This window comes from Aythya ferina, assembly GCF_964211825.1.
Source record: "Aythya ferina genome assembly, chromosome: 5".
Classification (NCBI taxonomy): domain Eukaryota; kingdom Metazoa; phylum Chordata; class Aves; order Anseriformes; family Anatidae; genus Aythya; species Aythya ferina.
The window spans coordinates 59,158,664-59,182,852 of NC_140301.1; the positions used below are offsets into that span (position 1 = coordinate 59,158,664).

At 41.9% G+C, this 24,189-nt stretch overlaps 1 long non-coding RNA gene across 1 annotated transcript; it reads right to left on the reverse strand.

Moving 5' to 3' along the window:
* Window positions 1-4,455: 4,455 nt before the first annotated feature.
* Window positions 4,456-15,684, reverse strand: LOC311438446. Its single transcript, XR_014694112.1, has 4 exons — window positions 15,618-15,684; window positions 6,448-6,522; window positions 5,696-5,934; window positions 4,456-4,573 (listed from the first exon to the last, which is right to left on the reverse strand). It is a non-coding gene; the product is annotated as an uncharacterized lncRNA (long non-coding RNA).
* Between the last annotated feature and the right edge of the window lie 8,505 nt (window positions 15,685-24,189).

Sequence of the window (24,189 nt, forward strand, 5' to 3'; positions counted from 1 at the left end):
TTTATTTTCTGTGTGTGCTGCTTCAAAGAACAACTCTGTGGGCTCATAAAAATGCAGAGAACAAATAGGGGCCTCTAAGACCAATTTATATGCCATGCCCACTGTGCACTGAGACACATATAATCTGTAAAATGTCAGCTTCAAAGTTCCACAGAGATTGGTGTTAACCCTGACCCCCGACCTTGCCGACTCTAGCTGGGCCCTCATGCTCTCTTAACCAGCTGTTTTAGATAAATGTGCTCCATTTTTAAAGAGATTGTCTCAGAGTTTTACGTGAATAGTAGTAATATTATTAACTCTCGCTGAAAAAACCACCTTAACCGAGAGTCTTTACAGATGGGCCAATCAAAGTCTTACCCCATGCAGAGAGTGGTGGGTTAATAAATATGTCATTGGACTGAAAATATTTAAACAACACTGGGAGAAAAGAGCAAGGCATACGACAAAAGGAAAGCATATTAGTACTGTTTCCTGTCAAAATACACAGAGGAAGCACTTTACTTTGACCATTTTCCTCATAAAGAGACACGGTAGGCCAAAACAAACAAAGCTAAGGAATCTGGTTTATCCCACTGTTGGATACTGAGGACTATCAACTTAAATGAAGTAAGGCTGAGAGACCCAAACCAGGTTCTGCTCGACAAGACTGTTAATTGAACATATCAGCAGAGGCGAGACACACCGACTGTGGCCCTGTCGATCAATACCTCCATTTTATAAGGCCTTGTGCGTGTTTTTCATATTTTACTTCATGTATCTCGCCAAAATTAGGTGGGGGATTAGCCACTCATGGTCTGTCGGAAGTCCAAAAGTATGATGTAGCCTGCTGGTTTGGCAAACCGTGGACGAAGTCTAAATCATCCTTTTGAAAGGAAAATGTTGAAGTTCAAGGGCAGACAGTATATTTTAGACAACAAAGCAGCAGCTGGTGTCCACTCATAATAAATAAAAATAAGTTGGGGTCAGCAATACAAGTCAACTGGCTCCCCATTCACTGGAGGTGAGCCAAAGACAACTCGAGTCAAAGGGAAGGCTCGGTATGATTTCATGAGGTTTTGACTCAAACCCACTGCGAATGGGGTGAGAATATATCCACCGATTTCCATGGGATGTGGGTCTGGCTCTTCGGAGTTGCATTCTGAAACCACCTACCTTTCATTTTTTGCTACTGACAGGTTCAAAAACTTTCTGAGTAGATAAAAGAATAAAACGTAGCTCCTTAAAAGCCACAACAAACACAATGACACTGGATGTAGGTTACAAAGATGAAAGTGAGATTTAGAAATACTGCTGTTCCTTAATAAATAAAAAAGCCTTTTGGTTTAAACCACTGTTTAAAATATTGCAGCCAAATTGTTTTCACACTATTTACTTCCAGGGACAGTGCAACCCCATCTTCCCACTGAGTTTCCAAACCTCGTTCCAGCCTTTCTGGGTTAGCAGATAACCATAATGCTAAGAAAGCAAACACACAACGGTCAGAACATGCCAAGTTACAGCTGAAAGCTCAACTTTTGCTCTTCCCGTCAGTACCTCATGACTCAGAAGATCTCCATATTGTGATCAGTCACTTGGCTGTTACTGCAATACCAACAGGAACTTTATTCACTTACAAGCACAGCACCCAGTCTGCAAAAGTGACTCAGGTCTAAGTGTCAAAATGCCATTGACAGGAAAGGTAAATTTGAAGAAGAATAACTCGTGATCATCTAAGCTTTAGCATATCTAAACATTTGCTTTCTGAGCTGTACTTCCCTTGAAGTTTGAAACTGTCCAAGTTTTTTGACAATGCCAATAAATTAGGTTTGAAAGTTACTTCCCACATTATTGGATTCATGTTTTCTAAACAGAATATAACCTCCCACTAGAAAATGCAAAACACACACAAGAGAAGTTGGCAGAGACACAGTAAATGAAAAGGCACAGAAACAAACAGAGGCTGCAATAAATATAATAAATACAAACAAAAACATATGAACAAAAATATACAAATAAATACAAACAATAAATACAAAATAAATACTACAAAAAAAAAAAAAAACATAATAAATAAAACAGAGGAAATGCTGGGAAATCTGATGAAAGGACATACACAGATCTTTGCAGAGGACTGAGCTGTGGCTGCTTTGCTTTTGTCAGTCATCTTTAATACATAAATTGGCTCCCTAGAAAATCTCTTTGGTTTTGAAATGTAATCTCCTTAAACAGCATGGGAGAGAAAAGACATTTAAGTTACAGACAAAACAAGTTTGTGAAGGTAAACATTTTGTTTTTCAAATCCCCAGAATAGGTTAATAGTTTTGAGCTCTGTGAACTTTCGGAGGTTTGCCCTTCCCCACTTGAAATATTTACTTCCTGTTCCCACTTGTGTCAACAGAAATTCTGTTGACTAACAAGGAAGCAAAAAAGGACATGAACACATGAAGCAACCTAAATAAGAAACATGTTTCTCAACACTTGTTTATGGTAAAAATCCAATTACGGTTCCTCAGGATGTCTGAACAGTATGACAAAGCCCTTGGGAAGTAGTAGATTGTCTTGATTTCAATTACAGCTCTTTCTAGGAATAAGAAGCTGTTCATCCTCAAAGTTGATCCCATTTTTTTAACCAAATATTTTTTCTACTAGAACCATGAGGCTATCGTTGTCTGGCTCTCATTAGGATGCTATGAACTCTACATGGAAACCCAATAGGAAGCACAATATGGGGCAGCAGAAAAACCCTTTTACTTTGTAAAACCCCCACGGATCTACAAGCCTAACCCCACACTTCTTTCTGCACCATCTGTCCTTTGCACATCCAACCCAGAGCTTGGTCCTTCTCTCCTTCTTCCCATTTGGCACAGCTTGCTTGTTGAGAGTACTCCTGTGTTACTGGTTCCCTTTTAAAACTGTCTGTGGGGAAAAAAAATATCTCTTGCTTACCCTTAATCTGCTCACTGCCTCTCTTGTAAAAAAAAAAAAAAAAAAAAGAAAATAAAGTGTGTCTTACAAATAAAGACACACAGCCCTGTAATTAAGATACTGGCCTCATGTTTGGCAAGCTCAGCCTTACATTCTTGCTCTACCAAAGACCTCCTGCATGGCCTTGGGAAAATCATGAAGGGCTTAATCACAGAGCATCTCGTGGTACCTCACTCACAGATACAGATCCTCAGCACACGGGCTGCAGTGCTTCTTGAGCCTGTATATCCAGATTACCACACTCAAAGCCATGAATGCATACAACTGCTCCACCACTGAGCACGTGCACGACAAGATATGTTTACCAGATCTCACACAGCACTAAACATCAATTAGAGAAAGGGGTGGAAAAGTGTTGCTTTGATATCCAGTATTGGGAACACAGGGACATTGCCCACGATGTGCTGAACTTCAAGTTTTTTCCTGCCCAGTTTGAGCCTCTCACCTTCCTAAAGGTTTTCCTAATTACTGCACTATCAGATATTGTGAGGTTGGTCTTGTTCAGACTCTCATTTATACAAAATAATTAAATGCTTACTGGGGCAACTGCTGTTCCCTAAGTGACTGTGCTAACCACCAAGCCTGAATAATTCACTCTCTGACCCTTCATGCATGTGAGCATTTAGAAAAATTACTCCGTGACATTATAGAGCTGCAGTTTTCATCAGTTTTCAATTTACAAGCCCCCTAAAATTTTTACAGAAGAAGTATGGATCTTTGAATAGAGAATTTAAACCAACTGACAATAGGCTTGCTTCTGTTAGTTGTTTTTCATGGACCTCTTGGAAGTATTCTACAGACTCCCAGAGGTACAGAGACCACAGGTTGAAAAACACTGTTGCAAAAAGAAAAAAGCACAGGTTTAATAACATAGGCTCATTCTCCTAAGGCCTTAAGACTGCTGCCTTCATAATGCATGTTCTGCAAGCCTTGGCTCTGAGAATATGGAATATGAGACACGATCTAGACGTTCACCTGCCAAGTGAGGAAAATCCTTTCCCTTCCCAATGAGACACAAGTACTGGCACAGGGGGTCACTAAAACCAAGTGTTTGCTGTTGTGGTGATGTGGGTTCGAAAAAGACAGATGTGTGTGAAACAAGATCCCCTGTTCCTTAAGATCCCAGCATACTATAAGAAACTCATACGGGAACTCTGGCAGTTTTGAATTGCAGAAGATGTGGTTTGCTCCCCTGCCCCCTCCCTGCAAACAGAAAGGAAAAGAAAGAGACATGTCCTTACCTGATATTGATGGGGAGCACATTTCAAGTAGTCTGGAGGAATTTCTGAGCTGCAGCTTATGGTAACAATGTCACAGCTGCGATACCTGATTGTTGGAATCACCCTAAGATACTCACGTCTAGTAGGTGCTTGCCTAAACATGTCGAAAAAAAATGCATTACCCGAATCAACAAATTTGCAGACATTCTCACATCTTATTTCTCTAAGGAGCTGGAGTGAATTTTCCAGTTAGAGGTCTGTTTTGTAATCACTTATGCTCCATTTAGCCACTGGAGGGAATGAAGCAATTCCAGGCCTGGTTCATCTGAAGTTTTTTTGGAGGTCTGCAATAAGATAAATCACACACGGTGTGCCTCTCTCTCTGCGGACTAAAAAGAAATGTGCAATATTAACACTGCATAAAGGACTACGCTGTAGGCATTTCCACTTGAACGAATGAAACCCACTCCTCATGTTTAACTAGGGCTGGTTCACATTTTCTGGTGGAATAGCAATAACGAAACGTCCTCAAGAAAGAAAACATCAATTTCTGTAATCAACTTTGCAGACACTTATTTATTTCCCTATTGGGAGCCTGGAATATTTATCTTCGGTCAATATTCACATCTGTACACACGTGAGTCGCCAAAATAGGGGCTGCAGGCCAAGCACCGCAGGGCCCTGTAGGCTGTGATGCATAGCTGAACTATGTTTCCTCTGATGGACTGTGGCAGCTTGGCAAACAGGACAGAAAAATCCAGCTCCTACTTATCTGGAGCTGGAACAAACTCCTGTAATCTGTGCTTGTGTGTGAAGAGGATTGGGATGAAAATGCTGGTAGCCAAATAGCTGAGGAGCAGAAATTGAGTTTATTCAAAAAGAAAGCTTCATGGAGGCAAGAAGTGAGTTTTTTACTTCCAGATTATTCAATATGTAAATAGGAACCATTACAGGAAGAGATTTCCAAGGGAAGAAAGCAGAATAAAACTGTTTTCCCATTTCAGTACGGGTTAACACTCACTTGTGTGAGTTGTGGAGCCAGGAGCTGGACTCAGTGATGCTTGTGGGTCCCTTCCAACTCAGCATATTCCATCATTCTGTGATTCTAAGAAGGGAACTGATGCAGCTCACGAGCCCAGTGACTGTGGTATAGTCTAAACAAAACCCTGCTTCAAATCAATTACTTCAGTACTCTGCCTTGGGCAAAAAAAATATAGGCATTTTAATCAGCTCCAGTGTATTGCTGCAGCACATAGACTACAGAAGAGTAATTAAGGCCATAATTAAATTTTCAGTAAAAGGCTGAAGTGGGAATATGGGAAATAACGTAGGTATTGCTGGACGTAGCATTGCTGTTTTTCCACTGCATTGGTTATGGTAGGTGTTTGCCAGCTGGCAGCAAGCAGAAAAGGGGTCAGTTGTTGGATGATTATCAACCGTGACACTGTTGGTTAGGTTTCCTGATGTGCAATTCCAAAACAGCTAGCCCAACAGTCATCAGTTATACTCACCGTGGAAGGGGAAACCCGTGTGCTCAGAGCTTGTCACTTCTTGCCACCTGAAGTAATGTTTCTTCCCAAAATAGTATTTTGAGAATAAGTTCCTCCTTAGCTGCTTCCTTCTGAATAGTGCAGGGTTAGGTGAATGAAAGCAGTATGCTGGTGGCCATAACAAGAATGCAATGTGTAGTGAAAACAGTCAGTTCTTTGGGGGTGGGAGCTCATTCTGCTCTTCTGGGTTTGTTTCCACGCTGTGGAAATAAGGACAGGCAGCAACAGTGAACAATAAATAATTGCAGGGACTTAGAATATTCCTAGACATGTACGATGCAAATCCTGAAACTCTGTCAAGGTCCAAAAATGTGACATGCAGACCAGAATCAGAGTGTCTTTGTTGCCAGCTGTGGCTCTGGAAAACCATTAGTGGTAACAGAATTCAACAGTACATCTCAAAAGGAACAGGAACCAAGGCTCGGCTTCTCAGTGCCAAAGTGCAAGAACCTCATACAAAGCACATCAGAAAACCAAGAACATTCCAGCACTTTGAAACCAGGTCTCAAATCTATATTTCTGTAATAACCTGTTGTGGTTTTTTTCAGTAGCCAAAGCCTAAGCGCTGATATCAAAAAAGATTTTTAGGCCATAAGAAATCATTGTGATAACCAAACGTGATCTCCAGCATAACACAACCCCGACATTCCTGTACCCAGAACAATGACTTGCACTTGTCATCGTTGTCCATCACGGTGTCTGTGCCTCCTTACCCCCTCCTGGCCACCCACTTCTGCCTCTGCAGGAGGTGTTCGTGCAGCCTTGCAGCAAATCACATGAGGTGCTAGCTGAAAAAAAAAAAAAAAAAAAAAAAAGAAAAAAAAAAGATAAGCCAAGCAGCCTTATTAACACAAACCTAACATCCCGACCCAATTATTCACACATTTCTAAGTGTGATCAGTTCACCACCCAGCTATGTACGTGCCTGTGCCAAGCACACTCAGAAAAGCACCGGGCAGCCTGCAGTGAGTGTGGAGGGAGTGAGGTGCTGCGTTTCGCAGTGGCCAGCTGAAAGGGTCACCAAACTGCCTGTGTGTGGGCGTGCACACGTGTTCATCGGTCTTTGCTGTTCATTCCCTCTCCCTCTATAACTCTTAAAACTGTCTGGTAACTTCAACCAAATGCGACAGCAGGGCTGAGGACTCAGATACACTGAGTTCCTACCTCTTACGTAGACGTTGGACGAGGGGAGAGATCCAAGTTAGAAAGTCCTCAGGGGAAAAAAGCCACAGTGTGAGCTCACCTCTTATCAGCCACCCGAGAATACACATGTGCAACCACTTCAGAGACACTGATGTTATTAGACACCGGAGAATCCACGCTGAAGAGGCACAGGAAGCCTGACTTCACAAGTTCCACTGCTCACCGAGCAACTTGTGAGATTTACTAGGTTTTACTCAACTGATTTGGGGTCTCTGAAGAATCTGCAGTGCTGACTGTACAAGAACAACTCACTCTGGCACTGGCAAGTAATTAAAGGGAAAAGAACCAGAACAGCCATTAAAAGAGTCGAGGCAACTTTTTGATCCAGGACTCTTTAAAGAAGTTAAACTAAAAATCAGCATGTAGGAGGAGAAACACTTCCAATCTGCCACACACGCTCTGTCCCCATCTCAAGTTTGGTCCTAGGGGGCTTGCAAAAGTGTTAATACCCTTTGCAGTGTCAGCCTGAGTTTCACCATCATGCAAACGTCCAAATTCATAGGAAAGCATACCCTGACTTAGGGCCTGAGAACCACTCTGGAAGCAGTTTATCACCCTGAACAAATCTAGTGGCTGGGGTTTAATACCCTTCACAACCTTTCCATGTATCAGCTGGAGCAAAGGAAGCCCTCTCTCAGGAGGGCTGGAGCTCAAACGAAACTTTCACCTGCCCCATTCTGTAAACTTTGAGTTTGGCTCAAGAAAATAAGGAAGGACTTCCTCCAAAAGATGGGTGAACACTTGATTTGTATTGGTGCTACAGTTTCATGCTCTAATTTTCCTTATACTTGTTCACTTTGTCCTGCAGAGGTCGGTCTTGCCTGCAACACTTTGCAAAATAGCAAGCCCTCTTGCTCCGCAAACGGTTGGTGTATTCCACTTTCCTAAAACTCTTCTGGGATTAGGAAGGTTTCTTTCCCAAAATGAACCTTACCTATACAACAGAGATGCAATGTTTTTATAATAATTTATGTTCAAAAAAAAAAAAAAAAAGTGATCATGACACTCCTAAATTATATAATTTATCCTAAGAAAAAAGCAAATAATAAATCTTATTTCCCAAAAAACTCTAGTAATTGAGAATAAACTGGTCACATGAGTGAGTTTTGATATAAATATGCTAAATCAAGTCTTTTTATTGCCTTTTTATGTCCAACATTTGCACTTGCACTAACCAAGGTTTCTGGCCACAAGATGGGCAACAGAGCAAACTAAACAATAATTACACTGCTGTAAATGAACACGCATTTGGATGCAGCCTTGCTCCTGAAGCTGTACCAGAACACAATCTCGGAGACTACAGCCGGCCTGAAATCCCTCTCTACCTCCACAGTTCTCAAATATATGAACGTAGAGATCTTTTCCTGACACTGCAACCCTTGGTTGTACTGCAAAAAAAATCGACTGTCATCTTCCGAGAAGAAAATCTATCTCCAGAGCAATGAAGCACTGCAGCTTTGCTTATTTACCCTAAACACGATTTGACTTATCAAGTGCTAAAAGCTCCTTGCCTCTGAGCTGTGAGGGGGGTTTCTTATCTGCTCTAAGCCACTGAAACATGAGCTGAGTGGCAGCTCTTTGCTAAGCTGGTTTCGACAGCAATTTCACTAACATTTTCCAAACCAGTTCAACTTTCCCACCATCTCAGGACCGATCCCCAACTAGAAGTATTTAGCGTGGCAGCTGCTTCCTGAGACACTTGGCCTTCCGAATGCATTCCTCTGGGGCTAGGAGGAGGTTTCGAAGGAAGCCGGAGGTAGCTCACTTCTCAGCATTTTGTGGTCAGCCTCTTTTCCTCGCTGCAGCCCGGTCAGTGCGGATAGCCAGATAAGAAGGAAAGACAAAACCCTGTCAGCTTAAGTAACCTGGAGAGAAGCAGGGGATCAGAACAGAGACAGATTTTCAGCTTGCACTTGTGTGAGGGTCAATTAAGCCAGGACTCTTGTTAAGACCAAGAGCAAACACAGCTAAAACAGTGGAAATAAGACCCAATTGCTGGCAGAGAGGACAACGTCTGTGCTTTTTAGTAGGAAGATTAAGAATTCATGAGTAGGAACGAAGGCAAAAGTTCACCTGAGGAAACAAGGAGTTTGTCTGGAAGGCGACAGGGTCCTTTATTTAGACTTTATCCTGCCTTGTGCATTCCTGACTGTTGCTTCATATTGTCATGTGCTGGTTTGGATGAGCAGCTAATAGCAGCTGGCCCGCTTTAACTGACAGCTTGAAATTACCTTCAAAGCAAGCAGCATAAACTTGTGCTACTGTAGATGTGGAGGAGCTGACTCCTACCTATGCCTTCTATTAACAGGCAGGATTTCCTTACAACCTCTCAATACTTTCCAGGTGAAATCACCGAATCCCTACTGGGCTTTACGTACAGGATGGCTCACAGAAAAGTGGATTTTTGTCCATAGCGATTACGTCTCGTTATTCTTGTCTGGCAAATGTATACTCTCACCTTTATTTGTCACCTTTCCTGCTCTTACACTTGTAAATGCTCCCCATGAGTTGAAAATATTTCTGAAGTGACTAGTCAGATATATAAAACAGATGCATGATTGCATCTTGGGATGAATTAATTCTGTCTGTGTGCGAGCAAAAGAATAAATGTGTAGGCAGATCAGGGAATACATTGGACTAAGCACAGCAGCTGATTTTTAAATCTCTAGATCTTGATCATTGTTTCTTTGTGTCTGTTCCCTCCACTTCTCATTTAGAGGGGGAATCAAACCAGGAGGTTTTAAGAAGTAGTCCCATGTCAAGTATCACATATTAATTTAAATCAAACTATTTTAAGGCCAAAATGTATCCAACACTCTTAATTTCTGGTTTTCTGTCATCTGAAGTGTGACCTAAAAGCAGTCAAGCCAGCAAGAATCTTCCTCTAAACTAATAAGGCAAGGAGCCAATTCTGTAGGCCTTCTCTCAGATCCGTTTGTGTAATGTTTACTACCAGCAAACAGAACAAATACTCCCTGGGATTTGTAGGCGTAAATTAGGCTACCACATACACTGTGGCAGATATTCACATGTGCGGGTTCCCTCAGTGTATTTGGAACAACTGTTCTTTGTCTGAGAGCTTGACAACCTGGCCCTATATCTCAAGTGTCAGGGCTACAGTGAATTTTATGGCTAGGCTCAGATCTTCTGAATTACATATATCATCCTGTACCGAGAGAGACCATGGGCATTGCTCTTTTGAGAGAGCAAGCAATACTTATGTAATTAAATCCTCACCTCTGAAAATCTGCATTATATTTCCACATCCTCCACAGTCAGTATTTCGTGATAGAAATATTAACGTTGCAACCAACAAAGCTGTAATAATGGCAAAGGTACGGCTAGGGAAGATCCTGCACAACCATACGACCAGCCAGGAACCTGGAAGAGGCATTTGAATCACCGAACCTAAGATGGGACACCATAAACAAACCTATTACCAGCATTTCCACAAATGTAAAGCTTTGTGCCCATGACAACAGCCTCTTGCCACTTCCATTAACTATGGACCATGGCTTGCTTTCACATCATCTGCTTTGTTACCTTCAGCAGGACAAGTGTTAAAACAAATGATGGTTTGAGTACACGGTATTGGTTGGGCTCTCAGGAGAAACTGAGTCATTACCTGATGCCTTCTTACATGGCCTTGGGCATGGGAAGCCCAGATCCATCAAATACAGTTCGTTATTGCATCTGTGTCAACAGAAATCATGCACTGAACTATTTTGAGATGTCTGGTCTTGGTGATTCAGTTTTCTGCCTATAAAATCCCTGTTCATTAACTGTGATCTGTTTGAAGGGAATATTGTGAGGATGTATATATGTTTTGACATCTTTTATGAGTGTATTTTTGTCCTTATAACACTGATGAGGCCAGAACACACCTAGAAAAGTAACAACGGTCACAGAATGACTTGGGTTGGAAGGGACATTAAAAATCATCTAATTCCAGCCTCTCTGCCATAGTCACACTGAACAGGAAAGATTTGGTCCTCTTTGTTTACACTGTCTCCACTCTCATTTAGAAAGGATATGTGAAGTGGCCAAATCCAGCTTATTTTCTTATCAGCTTATTATATATTTGTGTGTAAAAATCCAGACTCGTGTAATTTAAAATAATGCATTAATGCCCTTGTAAAAATTCAGCCCTTTTACTTTTCTAAGAAGCCTGCTAACAGAAACAGCTACAGGGTCAATCTCAGGTATAATAGATTTTTCTTTTAGCCTTCAACAATAAAATAGTTGGTGGTCTCTAGTGCTACTGCCTTTAAAACATTCCTGGGTTTTATTAGGATAACCCATAAGTCTGGAAAGTCCCACCCTAAGAGCAGCAGCAGCTTTTGTTCAACAAACACAAGTTTCTTCTTGTACATTGTTGGACTCAAGGGTATCTGAACTATGAATGGGTGGCTAAGGGCATAATAGGCAACAGGTTTCAGACTTTTATGAGGGGAGGGAGAAAGGCAGCCCTGCATTTGGTGCTAATGTATAACACCACCTGAAACATGAAAGGATTTCACCCAGCTCCTGTTATACACGGTCAGATCCTCAACTGGTATAACACAGTGAAGCTCCACTCAGTGCTGATTTACAATCCCTTCCCTGGCCATATATCTAAACGCCACACATTGTCCTTGAGAAACCAGAGAATGTGAAGATCTCTTCAGCAAACTTTTCTAGGAAACCACATGCAAATGAGAGTGGTTTCTGAAGTGCATGAAACATACTTGTGCAGAGCTAAAAGACCCACTGCAAATGACCATCTTGATCCTTTTCTTTCTAAAATGCCCGGAAAATAATGCCATGGCTCACCATCTTTATAAAATTACGTTTCTTCTTGGTTTATTATTGCTGCCTGACCTCATGAGCTAACTTTTCAGAGGAGCACATGTGAATTTATTTACATACGTGCCAATTATATTAATAGAAGCTGCAGTGACTCATCACTGCACATTGCTAAAAATCCTCCCTCATCTCATCTTCACAGTAAGGCTTCTGCTCTATGTGAATTTACCTTGCTAGAAGTTCAGGCATCCTCAGGGAAGAGAAGTCCCCTTTTTTCCTTCCATCACAGTGGACAGGCCTGCAGCACCTTGACTTTGTTAACGGGCAATCCTATTTGGGATTCAAATCCCATCTATCTTCCTGGCAGGGAACTGCTGCTTGCTCTGCCACCTCTCAGCCCCTGCTCAGTGAAGCTCTGAGATCACACACATACACAAGCAGTAAGAACAAATCATAAAAATTTAAAACTCTTTCACAGTATCATAACATTTGTGTAAGATAAGGCACATCTCATGAGGCTGGAGCTGACTGGACTGTTAAATACTTGATATAGATAATATTTGTTTTTTAATATCTTTTCTCTATTCCCTTCCTAGTCTTTCAAATAGCTCCCACATCTTTACTTTCTCCCATCTTTCTGCCTTTCTTTTTCTCAATTCCACTTTTTTTTTTTCTCGTTTTTCTTATTCTGATGGTTTCAATGTTACAAAATACAAATCCAGCCACACCTTTCCGTGTTAGCCAGACACACGAGATAGAGCAAAATGCTCAACAATACATAAAACACCTGCAGCTAAGTGGCAGCATAACTATGGCAAGTGTTTCAAAACTGCTCTGTGTTGGCCCAACACAGCTTCTAAAGAGAGCTTTTGAAAATCCCATGGCAGTATTTTAAACTCCTGAACTGAAGTTCGGAAATGATTCCTAAGGAATACCGTGTTTCCCTTGAAAAACCTAAGTGATGGTGGTTTATAGGCCAGAGTCCAGGTAGGGGGTTCTTCCTCGTGAGGACTACGAACGTGTTCACAATTTAGACTGTCAGTCTGTCCAAGTGAAAGGCAGAACTGCACCAGCTGAGGTGTTCTGCATAAAACTGTCATGGTACACATATTTTAGATACGCACCCACGTGGGCAGCTATTTCGCAGAATTTCAGTGCCTGCTTTTCAGTCACGTATCTGCAGGTAACCTTAGAGGGTAAAAGCAGTATTTCCCAAGCGAGTTTTGGCAAGGATTACTTGATTAGAGTTAATAAATGTTAAATGTATGGTACATCGATAATCAGATTTGCTGATGGTGCTGCTATTAACAGATCATTTCAGACAATTTTACTTGCTAGTAGAAAGGAGAAAAAAAAAAAAAAGCAGTCCTTGCCCTGAAAAACTGGCATCCAGGGCAGACCAAAATATCCATCATTTCCCCTTCTGCAGTGCTGCAAGGGGACAGGTGAGGGTGCAAATTTTTAGCATAGAGCCAGAGGAAAGAAAGAGTTGCAATTCGGGCCCATTGTGGAGCACAGCCATGGAGCTTAGAAGAGTGGAAGCAACTTCCCCCAAGAGCTCATGGGTCACATCACAGAACTGAGCTGAACTGAGCTGAACTCAAGGCTTTCAAGTCCCCAGCCAGTGCTTTAACCATCCCTCCACTTAGGCAGCTTTACCCAGGTAGCCTCAGAGGTCCAAACTCTGCCCTGGGGTATGTATTGGCCTCATTAACTTACTGTAAATAAAAGCTGTGAGCAGAAGTTGGCCCACAGCAAGCAAGATTTATGGACTGAAAATGCCACATACTTTGCTTTTTATTCAGTGAGAAAAAGAAGAAAAAAAAAAAGCCTGAAACAAGCCGAGCAAAGTAAATGAATCAAGACTGCATATCTTTCATTCTACAAACATGAAAATATATACATGTGAACATAAAAAACACAGGTGCCTAAATACTGCAGTCGCCTCCTAAATCTGCTATAAAGCACCAATGGCTATGTTACACTTTTCTCTAGACAGATACGTAAATTACTTTTTTTTTTTTTTCCTTCTTTTAAGGGGGGAAAAATCATCTTAAATATTTTTTTTCCATCTTTTCCCCTGAAGCCCTGTGGCCCTTTCACTTAAATTAAGTCTATATAGGTGCCATTTTCTTTGAACATAAACTGCACAACAATTTATTCTCAACAGGAAAAGGCAAAGCTTTGGTTATGCTGCATTCCTAATATTTTTTGCAGTTTATGGAAAACTCCCATAAACAGAGTACAACACAGTAAGCCTCCTCTGCTAATATGCTGTCTAGACTGCTTAAAATACGAGTTCTCCTTGCCTACCGTGTACCATAGCTTAAACTTTTGACCTTGTTTCTTTTCCCTTTGACCACTTCATAAGCTTTGACCTTTTTCAAGTATTTAACATCCAAATGGCATGTCACCCAAGCTGCTGGGGATATAAGACCAAGCACTCTTAAAAAGTCTCCTTTATCGTGAAGTTGAGAAAGCTGGCTGGAGTCTAATATTAAAAAAATGTTAAAAAATGTCTTCTGCCTTCATACAGCCTCCAACATACTGCACCCTCCCAGGCTGGGTGACATTGATGCATTATAGAAGTGACAGCAGACAATTCTGTAACACCATCACATACGTGCTAGAAGGGGCAGAGGGTTCCTCGTGGAACCATACAAACACTGGGGCATTGCTAATGCATGCCTTTGATTTCTGTTTATGGCCCCCAAGTCGAGTGATCTGTCTTGTTGGCACCAACCTAACTATTTTTAAATGATGTAGCAGCTGGCTCAACACATACTTTGAAGATTTATGTTCGTGTCGCGAAGCCCTCTTACTGAAAAGGAAACTGTGGAGTAGTTTCTGTAGCTTATTCCACATGCAGATATGGTCTACATACTTCATCCTGGGCCATCATAGCATACATTTTAACAACCAAAAGGAAGAAGCAGTGAGATATACAAGGGAAGGCAAACACAGAATAACAAGCACAGCAATGAAACCATTGAGGGGTTACAGACCTTGAAGTGTCTGAAGTACATACAAGGCATTACTCCAGAGTGTGCATGCTACAGTCAAACTCTTGTTATGAATAAAGTGCAAGAAATCATCCCTTCTTGTAAAAACCAATACAGACACAGAGTTAATTCCCACACTTGCAGAAGCACATGGATAGATACACACCCATGTGAACTGGGATGTGCTCACATTTCAGTATTAGAGCAGAACAGCAACAGCCGAGAGCACTGTGCTGATTGCCATCACTAGGCAGCAGTTTGTGGAGGATACCTAGTGACACTCATGCCTGATGCTGAACCACAGAACATTTTATCTAAGCTTTTCACATGCTAACACTAACAATTAGTAAAGACACTCTTTTGCACAGAGTCACCAAATATGATACTCGGCCTACAACGCCTCTCCATTACAAATAGTTTGGGTGAAGTTCTGTGGTTAACTGTTCCAGCAGTGCTGATCAGCCTCGTCTTAGCAGAGGTCTAGAAATCTGAGGGTCCATGAGGGAATATGTTTCACTACTGAGTAGAAATATACACGTAATTCCTGGCACTATTTTCCTAGCTAGCTCCATGTGGATGCTCGTCCAAAGCAGAGATCTGCAGAAGTGCAACAGACACGGGAGGCTGCCATGTACAATCGGGACATTTTGGCCCATTATGACAGAACAGGCATTCACCACACAAGCTTGAGATGTGAGCCCCATCACAAGACACCGAGGCAAAGCGTACACAAAGCAACAAGTTCTCTGTCCGGTTTACCACGAGGACGCTGCAGTCCTTCAGAGCCCAGCATTGCCTTGCCTCCTGCCTGAGGATCCTAAGGGATCCTCCACACCCCAGTCCCTACCAGCGTTGCCCACCCCACAGGCCCAGCTCACTCCCCTCAGCTTTACCTCACCTCAGTGTGGGTGAGCTCGCCTCATGGCAGCCCTAGCACGAAGCATGAAGTCTCCTCAGCCCCAGGGGCAGGCAGGATGGCAGCAATGGGTTGTAACTTTTCACTTTGTGTAAAACCCATGCCACAGCCGCACGACTGCCATTAGAAGAACTGGCTACAGCTGCATGCACAGAGGAGAAGGGCCCCTACCCATGGCTAGGGACAGATCACCAGGAGTCTCCTCATGGGGGAATCTCCTCCTTGCCCCCAAAGCCTGTCCGCCCCCAAAGCTGACAAGCTGTAGAAGGCCTTTTTCTCCCTTAACCTCTGCAGGTCCCAACACATGAGGATATTCAGAAACCCCTTCTTCACTGAGACCCCCATGAAGGTAGCACTATAACTGCATCTCATTTTGCTCCTCCAGCTGCTCTGGAGCTGTTTCCTATGCTGTCTGGTTTACCATCCTAAAATAAATCACCTTTAAAAGACAGATTTCATAGAGGTGTCCAAAATCAACTGATTTTCAAGCACTTGGATTATGGAAAAATTTTAATGGCATAAAAATGTAAACCACAGGGACCATATACTAGGAGATTTTCCTCCCACTCTCTGTCTTATTTTAAGGTTGATACCAGACCCATCTAGACTGTCAGGGAAATTTCTCACCAAAGTCATCCCCAGAACTGCTCAGGCACCCGTGCTGCTGATCACAGACCAGAATCACCTGAAGTGTAACCACATCCAGCTGTAGTCTACTTGCAGGCTCTTCCCCTACTCCGACAGCATTCCTGTTTTCTCACAGGAGGTTTCTGTCAGCAGGGTTAATACTGAGAGGTTCCTACACACCTGAGCTGAGCCCTCAGCCTCCCGGTCAGCTGTAGCTTTCTTTCTTTAATGCCTATTATTTCTCTAATATCTAATATCTCACTACGTTATTGCCAAGTTTAGCTTCCAATCTTTGACAATACAAACAAATAAAAAGTTAATTTCTGCTCTTCCCTGGCCCCACAGTCTGCAACAGACTTTTCCTATGGTGTAAATGGAAATCCAGCTCCTCCCAAGAGAGGATTTAAAAAAATTTTTTTTTTTTTTTAATTCTTTCTTCTACAGATTAGGAGGTTCCACATCTGAGAAGCCAAACAAGCTGGAGCTCCTCACTGTAGCACCAGCACATCAGGTAGCTTTCCTCCTCTGTGCCTACAAGGACATTTAGCTCCTTGTTGGTAGCCAGGGGACCAGAAGCACACCTAGCCCATCACTCTTTCTTAGGGCTGGCCTCTGATGGGGCTGGAACACGTTCCTCCCAGGCCTCATTTCTTCTGGTTTATATAAAATGAAAGTCTTTTGGTTATATAAAATTAGATCTGAAAAATCAGGCAATGGCAGTTTGTTGGAAGGGATGGTAAGGTGACTGACAGAAAATGAACTTCATCCAAACCGGAAAAGCCAGAGAGTAATTCCATAAAACCCACACTAAGCATATACACACATACATACTCACACCCGCATTTATCATCCATATGTCTGTCTCTCAGCCTCATTCAGGCTTAAGCCAAAGTCCTTGTAATCTTTATGAGGCGCTGTGGCTGCCATCCCTGCACCTCACTACCTTTAATGTTTTTTAGGAAATACTAGCCCAAAGCCTTTGAGAACAATAGGAATCCTTCCATCAGCCCTGTTGGGTTTCAGATCAGGACCTGAATGCCTGCTCTATGCCAAGATCTGTGTGTTGTCCTCTCTTTTCACTCTGATTTTCATGTCTGCCACAATTCCCTGTCTTCCTTATAACATCTGGCTGAGTTTTTTATGCATCTATATCTGAGGGCTGAGTTAGACACATGACTTTTAAACTGCTTAAAATATTGTGACATCTTTCAACCTACTCCTAAATCCTACAGATGGGTCAAATTATCTGCTAAGATCTGCTCAGTGGGTCTCACCCTAGTGTTTTCTTGTCTCGAAATGTGCAAAACAATTATGTGAAAAAGAGTTCCTCCTACCTCAGCTGAAATTTATGGCGCTGAGCTGAGGAGATAAGTTCAGCTAAACATTTTGTCGGCATGTAGCAAACCAAATGTGAATAAGGAATTGATATTCTCTGCGTGTCTTCTTGGCAGTCTTGTATGCATTTATACTCATGCATCTCGAGAACGAACATTGTAACAATACAGATTTCAGACATGTATTGAATATTCACACACCATAATATTGATACATTTATAATGGTCTTCACATGGAAAATTCTAGCAATTTCAAATGATTCACTAAGATTTTGCTTAGGTATTCACGTCTGAACCAGAAACTCTCCAGAGGGTCATTTGCTTGTTTGATAAATCAGAGAAGAACACATTTTTATACAAGTATTTTAATACAGGAAATATGAGTCTAGTCAGTATCTTTCCAAATACATGTCTGAGTGGTTTTTGATGTGAAATGCTGCTTAATGTCTTTTAAAGTACTATTTAAACAACTTCACATGAGCAACTACCAATCAGTATGTCTCCCATTTTCTAATACTAAAAGACTGATGCTAAATAAATACTTTTTAGGCTCACATATAATGAATAAAACAGAAACAAAGGAGAAGAGGGGGGAAAAGACAACAGCAACAAGGTGTTATTTAGAATATGTATGACCCAAAAAATGTAAACGGTCACCCCCGGTTTGGCTCCCTAATGGAAAAGAAATGACACAAAATTGGGCAATTACAAACCTTTTGCTGAGGTATGACGCAGCCTGCTGCATTTTGTGAGGGCTGGCAGGAGTGGCACTGCTCCTGAGCAGCGTCCAGGCCAGAAACAACTGATTTATGACATGAAGAAGGGTGTAGCCAGAGAATAGCTTGTAATAAATGTATCTGAAAATGAGCTGTAAAGAAATGATGGATTGATAGCAAAGAGCAGGCCCCCAGGAAATGTTGGGGTTTGAAAGCTCCCATTTAACTCTGAGTTAGTTGTTCTGAATGGAACCAGCAGAGGGAAAGGAGGCTTTTTCCACAAGCCATATTTTTATATTGTAAAGTGTAGAGCAACTCAGAAGAGAGTCCCAAGCATCCCAGCAGAGGAAATGGAAGACAAAGCTGCTTGCCAAACAGACACTAGCCATGATTGCAGAGCTTTCCTTTCAGAGGAAAAAAAAAAAAAAAAATCTAAGCATTTTGGTAATATGGCTCATCAAGAGGATTACTGAACAAGAGTCCAGTGCTGTCACATGTGGGGTGGGAAGGAAGGTCTAAAATACAGTAAGCCACATGAATGGGAGCGGTCACCGAATGTTTTGGATGTTGATTTTTTATGCGCCAAAAATGCTGATCAAGGGCTGGAGAAAATGACAGATAGACACTTAAAAAGCCGTGTCTGTTTGGCTCACCAAAAACAAACAAGCCTGAGAAGTGACTTAATAACAGTATGCAAGTCTCTCCATAAAAATGCAAAGTACTGAAGGCCCAGCAAGGAACAGCATCACAAAATCAATAGATGGAAACAAGATTTTTAACTCTTGGAAGGAAGCATTGAACAGATAGAGTAGTGAGCCACAGGGACTCATCCACAAGGAAAGTGAGCAGCTTTCTGTCTGTGCTCAAATCAGGACAAGATGCCTTCCTGGAGGTTTCAGCCAAACCCATTTTTTCTTGTGCCAAACACAAATTGTTGGTCTCAAAAGAGAGTTACCCTTGGTAAGTGAATTATTCTCTGCTAAACCAGACTAGATAATCTGATGGTCCACTCTGACTCTAAATTTTCTCAGTCTACCTACCCACTTCAATGAGTATGGATATGAACAGTAATGTTTAATTAACGTGCCTATCAAAACTTGTATTAATGTATGATATCTGGGTTGGAAAAGCCTCAATCCAATTTAAGTGAACACTTAAGCATATATAAAAGTTTTTCTGAATCCACCAGGACCAATCTCATGTTCCTTAACATGCAATCATGAAGCACACTGCAGACAATAAAGATATCAATCTAATCCATATCTGTTGGTATAGCATCTACATTTTCCACATTTCTTTTCCAGTATTCTTAGCATATTCTCATTATTTTAGAATCTCTCTCTTCCCAAGTACAGGTAGTTCCAAAATAAGAAGACTGCATAATTATAGTGATATTGATTGCATTACACGTATGACCAATTGTACTGCCTCTTATTACAATTGCTCAGTATTTTCCACTATAATATTATCCTGATTGCTTATAATTTATGAAAATGCAATTGCATGCACTGAGATTTTCTACATATTCTAGGAGCTTTAACTCGAATATATTAATATATGTAGTAAAGATGTATTTGTTCAAATCAGAAGTTGTCTCTAAAAGAAAAAATAAGATTGGGAGAAATTGTTTATCTATGTTAAAACAATTCTAGTGCCTTTTCAGTGAATAGCTGTAGTGCTTCTTACCTTCTGAGAGAAGAACTCAAAAGCTGGCAAGTATTGGAAGGTGACTTTTGCTGTGCCTATAAAATCTTCCCTAACAACACATTTAAGAAGCTCCTCAAAACTCACAGTTCCCACAAGCTCAGAAAAGATATTTTAAGTCTTAAAAGAAAAAATGTCCACTTTTACTGAGCACATTCAGCTACCTCACTGCTCCTAGTGCTGCTCTGGCTGGGCTGGGACTTCCCCACAGGGCAATTATGGGTGCCTGTGGGGACTCAGGAGGACTTTCTCTGTAATTATTGCTCTGTCATTTGGGTATGAGGACATGGACACTGGGAAGTCCTTGTCTCTTCTGTAGCATCTCCCCTAGCACTCAACCAGCACAAAGTAGAGAGCAGACTTACCCAAATGTAGAGGGGATAAAAGCTGCTCAGGACAAGGACAGAGGAAATGAGGTGTATAGGTTGACTTTGTGACTAGGTTGTATTTGTGTAGTTAGACTATACTGTAAAGAACAATAGGGCCAATTTAAGATTGCACAGGCAGCCTTAGTTTGGGTACTTTCTGAGTTTTGTGGACCCCATTTTGCATCCATGATGTTCCTGCAATTTATTTTTACTGGAGATGTGTAATGCCTCACGCGACCAGTATGAAGGAATGAGCTGCCCCAAACGTCATTCTGCCATACCCAGCGTGCAGCTCCATCTCCTTGGCAGACTTACTTCCTCGAGTATTTCTCCTATTTCACTTTTTCTTCTCTCCAATCTCTTTGAGCTCCCCATTCTGTTCCTCTCCTCTAAGTTATATTGAAAACGCTAAACTTCTTGCATCCAGAACATCTGCTGACAGGGATTTCCAGTTCTGTTACCACCGTATGGTAGTTACTGTGTGAGAAACACTAACTTTTGTTTTTAACCTGGCTCTTATTAGCTCCATGTCATGCCCACTAGTGCTTGTACCGAAAAAGACCACGAACAGTTGATCCCAGCTCAACCTCTCCTTCCATCTGTGGTGTTGCAGACCTCTGTCTTGCCCAATACGCCCCCCAAGCTGTTTCTTTTCCAGATTCAATCATTTCTCACAAAGAAGTTATTCAACCATCAGATAATTCTTTTTTGAACCTTTTCCAGTTTACTATATCCTTTTCTATAGATGAGGGGAGAGCAACACATATCGTTTTTAGGTATGGGTGAACCACGGCCACACAGAGTGGTGAAGTGACTTTTGTTTCGCTTTCTACTCCTTTCCTAATCATTCCTAATTTGCTTTTTTGATGGCTTGTGAACCCTGAGCTGATGTTTTCATTCAACATTCACTTCTTAGTGTTAATAGGCAGCACAGAGCCCATCATTTTATAGTGAAACTAGGATTGTTGTTCCCCCACATGCATTGCTTTATGTTTATATACACTGAATCTCATCTGTCATTTTATTGCCAAGTCACTCGGCCTCCTGAGGACCTTCTGCAATGCTTCACCCTTCACAATCCTCACCATTAAAAGCCAACAGGAAACCTGTGGCTCTTTTTTTCTCAGGGAAGGCGAGCAGAGCCTGGGCACTGCAGAGAGACTCATCTTTGTGCAAAGCCGTCTGGCTGAGCTGCAGCCGTGCTCTTCTCAGGACAAGCTGGGCGCTCTCAGAAAGGCTGGGAGAGAGCCCACAAGCAAACCAGAAGACTGTCTAGCACACCTCTCCAAATAAACTTCAGTCTTCGCCTAAATGGGGCCTGAAAGCACGGGTGTATGAGCATGGGGAGGAGCAAGGGAGGCTTTCCCTGTGCAGCTGCACATGTTGCTTGGGAGTTAGACTGGCTATGGTACAGCCACACGTCTGCTAATGTCAGCTCATAAAAGACAAAAAAAAAAGAAATCGCCTTTGGTTTAAAGTTTGCCCCCTCTGTGCCCCCCCCTTTTTCCCCCCTTCTCTGCTTCAAAAGAAAGACAGGTTTGAGTCTGACTCTGAAGCACCCTCTGCTACAGTATGTGCCATTTACTTTAGTAAGGCTGATTAAGTCATGCATTTACAAGTAGACCTTCCATCAGAGCTAATTTAAAGCAGATGTTCTGGGTTCCACAGCCAGGGAGGCATCAATCTGAGAATTGCAAGGGTCTCTGTAAGAGCACTGTTTTTACTGCACTTTATAGCGCACTGGGAGGAGGTTAATTGGTGTAAAAGTTTAATTTCAAATAAGGATCCCCTTTTAAAGTTGCATATATGCATATACTTTTTATGGAGCGTTATATTACAAAGTCAAAGTGGGGGAGAAAAATCATCCAAAAACATTTCAGGATCAAAGACACCCAACCTGTCAAATGCTAAGATATTTTTATGAGGAAATAGGACTCACATTTTCTCCAGAAGACGCAGAGAGAAGCAAGGAGTGGAAAAATATTTAACTAGATTCCATGGTATATTAGGAGAAGGAGAAAAAAACCACCCATGCCAATATGTTGGTTTCAGAACCTTCTGGCTTGGCTTCCGCTGCTGAAAATATTGGCAAGAAAATGCTCTATGCTGGGATTATTTATTAGAAAAGCAATAGATTTGTACAGCTCAACAATAGAGGGAGGATTCAGAATCGTCCATTTGCTCTGTCTTCTAACTTTCAACTACTTTTGTTTTTTATTTGTGAGCCAGAATAATTATGCTTATCCCTTGAAATTATCATCAGCACTGGCTTAAGCATAATTTTATTATTTGAGTAATTGTATTGCCTATGGAGGGGTTACGGCCTGCCTGTTACAGTGAGAACTGCATGGGCTACTCCCAGATGGGAGACTGGTTTTCTTATGAATCTGATGTAATTTAGATATAAATTTAATATTTTTTAGAACTTATCATTTGGTTTTGCCTTTAGTAAACATGACAAGAGAAGAAAATATATTTACCTTGAACTTCAATCTAGTTTTGCAGGCAATGCAGACTACAGTAGTTTTCAGCTCTAGAAAGGCTCTCCCTCCTGAGGGAGGGAGACTCTCATTAAATTTTGCTGCCCTTCCTGCCTTGCATTACAGCAGCACCTAAGGGTCTCAGCTGGATTTGCCTAACAGATTTGAAACTCTGGTCTTGACAAAGCACCTTCAAGTCTACCAAGGCAAGACAGAAGAGCACAGGCCTACAACCTCTTTCTGCAAATAAGAAATGAGTGATTTACTTGAGACTGTAGGAAAACTACGTCCCAAGTCTTCACAAATGCTTCTATATCCCAGCCTAGAGCCCCAAATATAGCAAGTTCAGTTTCTGTTCCTGGTCAAGACATCTCATCAAACAGCAGCAAGACATGACAGCTCAGCTCTTCTCTTACTACTTCTTTCCCAGCTGTGCAATGCACAGAGGCACTTGCACAGCTGAGGGAGATTGTTGTGGTGTTCAGTGCAGAAGGTCATTTTAGATTTCTCTTGCACCCCTGGCCCTACATCATGCTCCCTTTCTCCTCCTTGGCCAGGACTGTATTTCATTTTTCTGTAGTGCTGCGCTACGTGGTGATGTGCAGATGCATGAAGCTGCTACAAGGCATCCACATCATATTCACCAGTGCCCACTGAGTTCCTCACCTCTGTCCATCTGTCCGTACGCGGCACAGTTTGCTGCTGTGGAAAGGGCACCATCTGAGCTCTGTGCAGCTCAGGAGCAAGGAATGTGGGGCACCTGGGAAGGGGAAGGGAGCAGTTTACTTTGGAGATTTCCCAACTGGAGCTGAAGGCTGGAGGTCTAGGCATGCAGGACATTTCCCAGACAGCAGAACAGCCCAGGTGCTACAACTGCAAAAGCTGAATGGGCGCTTTTGTTATAGGTGATGTTTTGAAGGGGTTGGCAGGATTTTATCCTTTTTGCTAAATTCTGTTTCAAAATTCAGGGTAGCTGTGCAGAGCAACTCAGACCCTTCACATCTGGGTAGGATGCACCAAGCCCAACGCTAAGTTATTTCAAAGTGTTACCTAAAAAGGTATTGACGTGATCAGTAAAGGTCCTAGGCAGTGTTCACACCTATCCCTTATAGCCTAATTTAGGGGTGCACAGAGACAAGAATGGGCTTTGTGCCCAAGGAGGAATATTATCCTTCGGGGGATATGGAACTAATATAATCTCATATAGCACTGGAGCCAAAAGAGGCAGAGCACCCTGGACCAAATGAATACATACATACTGGAAATCCCATGATTTGAGAAGGACACAACAAGGATGAATTAACCCAATGTGCTTTGAAT